We start from the raw sequence: 8789 nt of genomic DNA on the forward strand, positions 1-8789 counted from the left end.
AAGACATATCATAGAGTTCACCAAAATCCAATAAAATTGGATTGGAGAGAGACAATATGAAGACTGGATCAGATTGGAATTTATAGACAAAATAATTATGTTGAAGGAACTAAACTGTAATTTTATTTTGTAATGGTAGATCAGAAAGGAGGAAAGTTTACTATAACATATTGCTGAAATACTAAGGGCAACACCAGCAGACTCAGAGATTTGTGGGGAGAAAAAAAAAAAAAAAAAACTCATAAGAGGTATCTATCATATTTTTGCCAGCAGGTACCAGTGTGCCTATAATGTATTAGATAATAGAAGCCCAGGAATCTTCTAGGGCTGTGGTAAATTGTAGCAAAAACGTGTACATTGATACAAATGCAGACTGAATGTGAATGCACAAGTGCAAAACAACAGCAGGAAAAAGGCAGCAAAATGTCATGTGTTGCTGACACCTAACAGGTCATCGAGATTGTATCATGCAGCTTCCTGCAATTTCTCAGGACAAGCAGCTCTGAAACAGGCAGTGACTAAATCCTGATGATTCACAAAGTTGGGGACAGGATAGAAAGTTTATAGAAAGATTAATCACAGTCAGCTCCTGAAGCCCATGATGAGGCACATTCAAATTCAGAAGCATGAACCTATGAAGTCTGAAAGTGTGCTGAGAGCCCCAAAACCTGATTTCCATGACTTCCACGTCATTGCAAGCAACCCTGACAGACTCCTTGTACACAGACTTCTTAGAAGCTTAGCTTCTAAGCAAGCTGTTGGTCCATTTCTGTGTGTACAAAACATAAGCAGGACACAAGGGAAAAGCACGAGGAAGCCTAGAGGTCTTCTCACCAAGCATTGTCAGCAACAATAGAGGCTGGATGCGAACCACCACACAGGGATGGCCCAGGCTCCAGAAACTCAATCTGTTGACTTTGAGGAGCCCCTCTCAGCCACCCCATCCTCCTCACCTATGGCCCTTTTCTGGACTGCAGCCCCTCAGGAACACCCTGTTCTCACAGGGGCTTCCCATGGCCACAGCTCCCTCAGGAAACGTCCCCCTGTTGTGGCACAGGCCCTCCCTGGGCTGCAGGGTGGAGATCTGCTCCAGCGGGGGCTCTGCAGGGTTGTTGGGGAATCCCTGCTGCCTGTGGGCCTGGAGCCCCTCCTGCCCTCCTCCTCCTGGGGCCTGGGCCCTCTGCTGCTTCTCCCTTGCCCTGGGCATCCTCCTCAGCCCAGGTTGTATAATTAGTCATATACCTATATGTGAACCATCTGAAGTGCTTGTGCCAGTTCAGTCTTTTACAGAACAGAATTGTATTTTGTGACTGATACTCGTTTTAAACATAGTAAAAGCTCTACAATACTTTCATCTGAATAGCTTTTCTTACCTGACCTTTCTTTGGAGCATGGTGAGGCCCTGGAGATTTGAGAACTGAGTTTCATGAACTACCTGATTAAATAATGTCTCTTGGCAGTTGACTGCTTTGTTCCTATTCACGATCAAAAGACACTTATAAATATTGGAAGTACAGACCAGATAACCTGATTTTTTGCTCCTTTTGGTAATCGCCTGACCTATAGATGTTTCAGTGAAAATAATCACAGTAAAAATGTTGAGCTGTTCATTATGCTGTGAAAAGGTAGAAGCAAAATGCTGTGTACAGATCCAACTCCCTTATGATTTAATTTAAGCATTCAAAACAGGTTTCCAATTGTGCAAGAGTATCACATGACCAGTAGGTAATTTTGCATTAAGGCTGTCCTTAATCCTTAATTTTGGATTTGTCCTTAATTTTGCATTAAGGCTGTCCTAGATCATCTTCAGGGTCCCTTCTAAGCCAAACTATTCTATGATTCTAAAATCTCCACCCAGTTTTCTCTGTTCAGACATCTAATAATCGATTTCTCCAGGTCAGAGGACCTGGTAATTAAAACACTAACACTCACTGGTTATTGCATCCCTGAAGTGAAAAACAGAATTCAATGGAAATAAAGAAAGCTCAAAAAAAACATGAAGATTTGTCAACAATGATTTGCCTTTGCTCTCCTTTTACATATAATTTTTGGCTTTCACGGGAACAGCAGGAACAGGTAGCTGATGGATAGAGTTTGACCACAGCAGCTTTACCTATTTTAATGTGTAGATGATAGCAGGGAACCAGTCACTGGAACAATCCCAAAAGAGAAATGTCATGAATCTTGTACTAATTTAAAACTACAAATTACTTCTAGCTGGTAACTTACCCCAGTTAATGACAAGAGCGTAAAACTGAGTACAAATTGCTGGAACTATCTACAGCTATATGCAAGATCATCAGTCAAAAATGCATTTCACAGCTGCCTGTTGTTAGCTTAACATAAACACTTATTGACCATCTCACATTGCAGTGTGTGTTTTCCTTTGATTTACACAATGTAAATACTTTGGAATGATATGTGCACACATACACACACCAATAAAACTTCATCTCACCTATTTTCCTTTGTTTGGAAATGATTAAATAAGTGATGATGAATTCTTCCATATATGCATCACAAATCCACTTTCTGTTTCTCTTCTACAAGTAACCGAATACATTTGGAGTCTCATCTCTATGAAATCCAAGGAATCTAGTCTGAAACTCTACTTTCATACCCAAATCAGTGATCATGAAATAAACACCAAAACCCATCATTGTTGCTATTGTTTATAGGCCATACCACATTTGATGGATTATGAGAATACAGGAGCAGAATTAACAGAGAGGCTGGAAATTACTGTATTTCTTCCAAGACCCAAAAATGCTGATGTTTAAAAATTTCCTGGATATTATGTATCCATGTAACTGTTTCCATACAACCAAACACAGCTATTTTCCTAAAAAATTAAGGAGATGTTATCCAGTGAGTTTGTACCATGGTATCAGCCATCTTGCATAAGTTCTCAAGACAGTAACACCCTGTAATCCATATAAATATATATATGTTCTGGGACATGATTTCCCTTCCACATCTGGTCAGATGCATTTTTTAAAACTCTATACAAAGCAAGAGCTATCCAAGTCTGAGGGATGGAAAAAATTACCATGAGAAATTTAAAGGGCATTGAATACTTTTAGCTTATCAAAAAGTAGAAGTTAAAAGTGTTTTGATTACAGCAAATGAGAAAATTCATGCAGGGGAAATAGTAAAGGCAATAGGGCTCTTCAATCTGGAGAAGGAATGCAGATCAAACACCAGTGGCTGGGAGCTAAATCCATACCATTTCCCATTAGAAATTAGACACTGCTTTTTTTTTTTTGTAAGTCTGGAGATGATTAGACTGCAGTAAATTCCCCGCAGGAAATGATGGATTCTCCATTTGTCAAATCAAACTTTGATGCCATTTTAGTAAAGCACAGATAAGTGAAGTCAATATAGGGCTATCAGGGTGAATTCTAGTGGTAAAATAGTCTTTTTCATTTGTGGATTATGCTGAGCTTGATTCATGATAATAATGAAATTCAGTGGAAATACTTACCATTTTCAGGACTGAATGCTAACTTTCTTCTTTGCAGGCAGTATCCCAAAATGCAGTTTTAAGAGGTTTATGTGTTGCTTCCGTATGGGTGGAGGGTATTGCTTTTTGTAATAAAACATCAGCTTCTCCCCTGAGGAAGAAAAAGTGTTTTCTGACAACCCCTTTGTCTTGGACTGACTATTCAAAACCAGAATATTTTACATTACTCTGATGCCACACAACAGGTCCTGGGCCCTACAATAAAACCATCCAGTGCCTACCCTGTCAAACACAAGGCAAGTAATGATCCACAATGGAATCTCCTGTGCAATATTTTTGTGTCGTGATTTATCAAATTAAGTGGTTTGTTCTTCCCCGCTGGTTCATTTTCAGTCATCCAGTTCACTTAGACTCTCTAACTTGACCTTCTTAAGATTTCTCACCCCTGCAGGAAGGGTGCAAGAACATCATTTTCCCATGGCTCATAGGAGAGAACTGAAGAATGAGAAAACCGCAGGTGATGCATATATCTGTCAGCTGGCAGCAGTGAATGTTTATAAATCTTTATGAATTTAGAATACCCATTTCTTGTTCCATTAGAGAGTGACAATTTAAGATTTCTGGATTACAACAAAACTAGTGATGTGTATCGGGACCCTGCTGACACACATCTCCTATTACATGGTGGTTGACTTTATATAAAAAATTAGCTGCTCAGTGCCAACAGTTTCTGCAAACAGCTGCTGAAGGAAAATTAGTGATGGGTAAAGGACTCTTCTATGATTTCCATTAGGGAATTTAAAGATAGAAAGTAATCAGATTTCTTCAACAACATGGTGTATATTTTTGTTCTTGTTATACAAATGCAGATAATGTCACTAGAACTTCACGAAACCTGATAAGAATACACAACTCTTTTCCAGCAAGGACATCTGAGCTTCTCCAACAAAGTTCTTCTGGATTTCTTTAACATGGACAAGCTGTATTTTTGGTTTGCTTGGACCAAAATATTCCAGGTGAATTTCTCCTCAGGGAAATAAGTGGCAGAAGTTCCTCTCAAACAACTCAGAGATTTATAGTTGGAAGTCTCAAAAGGACCAAAATGATGTATTGGATTGCTAGGTCCACTTATAATAACCTGGAATGACTTATATGTTGTATTATTGGAATAGTAATGTTTGTGTGTGTATATATATGACTGATATGAATGAGCAATAGATGCATTGCATATATATCCACCAGCAGGACTGAAATATATATGTATTCATCATTACAACCAAAATGAGAAATTGGTCCATACTGTTCAGATTTTTCAAAGTGTTCAATGAGAACCAATAAATACTTCCAGCAAAATTTGCTGAATGAGCTCTGAAAATAATTTTTTTATAAAAACTTCTGCTGGAATTTAAAGCACCAGATGGACTGCAACATGGAATAAATTAGGGGAAATAGTTGTCAGCAAGGATTATAATGAATAGCATGAAGTAAGTTGCCATGCAAAATGGGGGGGGGGGGGAGAGGAGAAAGAAACCTGCATATGACAACCCAACAACTTTCTTAAATGTCTTTTAGCTCACTAATTTAAGCTTCATTAAAATACATCTGCTTAATGTTAGGCCTTATGTCTTACTATAAGGAAAGAGATGTCTAAAACTGGGGTGGAAGGATAATCACCATACCTGCGATTTATTTTGCATTTTCTGGCTGTCCTTGCCATGCTCATGTTGTTAGAGACATAAACAAGTATGCATCCTGACAGGCTCTATTTCTGAAGAAGTAACAAGCGATCCTAAAACAAAAAGCAAAGTTAGCTGTTTGTTTCTTTTCCCAAGCCTATATGAAATTTATTTAGAGAAAACATTTCTCAGATACAATAAATCTGACTGGAACACTACCAGCACATTGATGGCTATACATGTTGTTGTAAGATCAGTAGAGAAGACCACAATTACCCTATAGCTGAAAAAAAAATAAATAAAATAAAATAAAATAAAATAAAATAAAATAAAATAAAATAAAATAAAATAAAATAAAAGTTGAGATAGGGGGTGGATGAGACCTATCTGACTGAGATGTCACCAACGTAGAGTAGGTCTATGAGAAAACAGAAGGAGGATGTTTTTTACGCTACACATATTCCAGCCATGCTACCAGCCATGGCATGCCTCCCAGTGCCCAACTGCAGTCTATAACACAACCAGCAGTTCTTGGATATAAGAAAACATAACTAAGACATTTTAAATGTAAAAATACTTGTCAGAGAGAGACCTTCAAAGCTATCTAGGATGTAACAGTTATTGATTTCAGGCTCAGATACCTCACACTCAATTTTAGGACTCTAACTGAGGCAGTACACTTAGAAGAATAGGTGCTGTAGGTATCCTCAATGGGTAAATAGTTAGAGACACTAAGTTGATTAACTTCTCTTTCTCTCTTCAGGCATCACAGAGAGAGTGCTGGAGGTGACTACAATAACTATGGGTCCCCATTTAACACCTTATACTGTCTTAAGGCTGTGAGCCCTGGCCATTCATGAGGAGCTGGAGTAAAACGAACCAAAGTTTAAGCTGGCAGCCACAAAATTAGCATGCACCTTGAACAGATGCTCAGACTGTTGGATCATCACCAACTTTGTGTGTAGCAGGAGGAAAAAGCCACCAGTCCCAGTCCCCACAGCCTATCAGATACCTTTAATTCACAGAATGAAAGAATTGACAAATACTACCTGGATGACAGTTTAGCTGGTTATGCAGCATTACATGCTTCAAAGGTCGTAAGAGGTTGGTATTTCTATTAGCTGCTATTAATAGATATATCAGCTGCAAAGCTCCTTGTGAAGGCCTCAGTATGAGACCACTCAAATATCTGCCAGGGCATCAAAATGTGTCTTTGAAATAGGTGTAACTGCATTTTTTTTTAATGGAATATTCTGCAGAAAACTAACATCTGTCTCTCTGCATATCTTCCACACAGGTTTTCATGGCTGAGGGATCAAGATTACATCAAGCTTGACTTAAATACAATCTAATGGCTACTATCTAAATTATACAGTTTAAAAATAATAATAAACAAATAAATAAATAAGGTAATATCAACATCATGGGGAGATAACCAGTAGCATCCTCAATGGTACAGCCAACAATTGTTCTATTATGTAAAAACCCCAAGAACAGAAACAACCCAGATACCCCCATACAACTGCTTGTGGCTCTCCTAGCACAGCAAGTTACCCTATTATTACCAAAATGTAAGAGAAAGGCTGAGTTTCCTCTGCTACTTCTCAGACCCAAGGCCCCAGGACATTTCATTGAACATGCTGACAGATAGGAGCCAGACCTTCCTTCAGTTCTCAGATAGCCTCTCTCGGACAGATACCTATTTTGAAACAAGTGTTTTCTGTTTTTTTCCTCTGTTACCTCCTTCTATTTCTGTCTTGACTATGTAGATCTCACGCAGAATTTTCACAAGAAGCATCTGACTGTATTGGAAATGACAAAACTGTCTCCGCTGTGCTTCTCACAGAGTTGCATTACATAATAAGATTAATGCATTATTTTACATTAGTTACATACATATTTGTCTGAAAACTGGAGAAAATAAAACTGCATATGAATATCCTCCCCCATTGCTAGCAAATCTTTCCCATGCTATAGTGAAAGATGGTATTAATGGCATGCTTCTGGCTGTGAAATGCCATTACAGATTGTCTCTGGTAACCTCTGTGGTCCAATCCCAGTTGCTTACTTCTTGCCCCCCTTGTTTAATAGATAATCCATTATTTGGATGGAGAGGTGTGGGTATTAAGACCAGCTGTGAAAATCCTTTAAGAAACCACCGCAAGCATTTTTTGAGTTTAACTTTTCTTCTGAGATTCATGGAAAAGGACTTCTGCACAGGGCAATTAGCAGAAGGATTCCCTGGCAGCTCTTGGGCACAAGTTTATCCATGCATCCCTCCACCCCTTCAGACAGGCATCTGCTGCACAGGTGCCTCCAGCAAGCACTTAGAGTATAATTAGCACCTTGCACAGGTAGAAAAAGCAAAGCCTCCAATGCAGCAGTGTCTAGAAAAAGACAGGGATTAAGTGTGATGTAGATTATAAAATGGAGCAACCTGAAGGAATTTAGCTAGCTGAAATGATGGACATGTAGTAGCAAGAATTTGGAGTGACACTGCAAATGTCAATGTGAAGAGAAACTGTCCATTCAATCCTTATCCCAGGTCTGAGTCCTCAGATAGTATCTTCTCTCCACTTTTTGCTGTTCTCTTAAAGCTCTTCAATCGATTCAGGTTCTCCAAGAATTCTTCAGTGGAGTCTGAGTCTGAATTTTCCTAAGTCACATAGCCTACAACACATCAGATACCCCAGACAAGTTCTCCATAAACACATGGCAAGGTACAGTCATCTGCCCTATGTGGCTGCCAGCAAGCTGTCACCTCATTTAATGAACAGAAAACCAGCTCACAGTCTCAACCACACATTATCCTAAGGATCATATCTTAGTTCATAGCAGTAAAAACAGTAAGAAATATAACCCATGGACCCAAATCTCAAGCCAGTGCTCCTCTCCAATTCCCTCTTCTTCACCTCAGCTAACACCTGATATTCCTATTGTCTGTGAGAGGCAGCTGATGTGATTTGGATTATGAATGTAAAAGTGGAAAATTAGTTACAGCTGCAGAATTTGTCAGGCAGGAAGATAATTGATAAAGCCAGCAAAACGATCAACTGTTTAATTGCTTACATTAAAGAAACTAATTGACAGCAATCAAACCAACCTATAAGAGGTACCAAAAATGACATCTCAGAAAATAGATTAATTTTCATAAGGAACAAGTAAAAAAAAAAAAAAAAAAGGGAAAAAAAATAAAAAAAAATAAAAAAATAAAAAAAGGTTGTGTTGTTTATAAAAACCTTAACCAATTTAAAATTCATTTTCAGTGTATTAAACTTTACTATTTAATGTGTCCCAATGAATTCTGTGTTTGGCATTGTTCAGCCATGTACAGTTCAAAAAGATAATTTGATTCTATGATCAGCTTTACCTCTGCCAAGCATGCTTAAATTAGGAGGCAGTCCCCAAAGTCATGAAAGAAGCAGTACTCTGAGATTTTCACATGGAATTTTTCCTATTTGTAGGATTGGTGATTGCTTGGGGAGGTATTTTTGGAGGGAGCCACACCTGTACAAGGCATTCAGCACTGTCCAACATGGTATCTTCATCTCTAAAATGGTGAGATGTGGATTTGACAGATGGACCACTAGGTGAGTGAGGAACTGGCTTGGTGGTCACATTCAAAGAGTTGTGGTCACGAATGGTTCAAT

At 38.6% G+C, this 8789-nt stretch overlaps 1 long non-coding RNA gene across 2 annotated transcripts in view; it reads right to left on the minus strand.

Annotated features, from left to right (window-relative positions):
• Positions 1–5253, minus strand: part of LOC110352171 (uncharacterized) — a 30578-nt gene extending 25325 nt beyond the window's left edge. Inside the window, exons 1-3 of one of the 2 annotated variants that reach the window (XR_002400693.3) lie at positions 5143–5253; positions 3485–3614; positions 2657–2842 (exon numbers count right to left, since the gene is read on the minus strand). This is a non-coding gene — a long non-coding RNA (uncharacterized lncRNA). Of the gene's footprint in view, positions 1–2656; positions 2843–3484; positions 3615–5142 lie in introns of those variants that run through there. The other variant, XR_011807161.1, reaches the window with a different exon arrangement.
• Positions 5254–8789: the final 3536 nt, after the last annotated feature.

This window comes from Anas platyrhynchos, chromosome 2 (assembly GCF_047663525.1).
Source record: "Anas platyrhynchos isolate ZD024472 breed Pekin duck chromosome 2, IASCAAS_PekinDuck_T2T, whole genome shotgun sequence".
In the NCBI taxonomy this organism is placed as follows: Eukaryota; Metazoa; Chordata; class Aves; order Anseriformes; family Anatidae; genus Anas; species Anas platyrhynchos.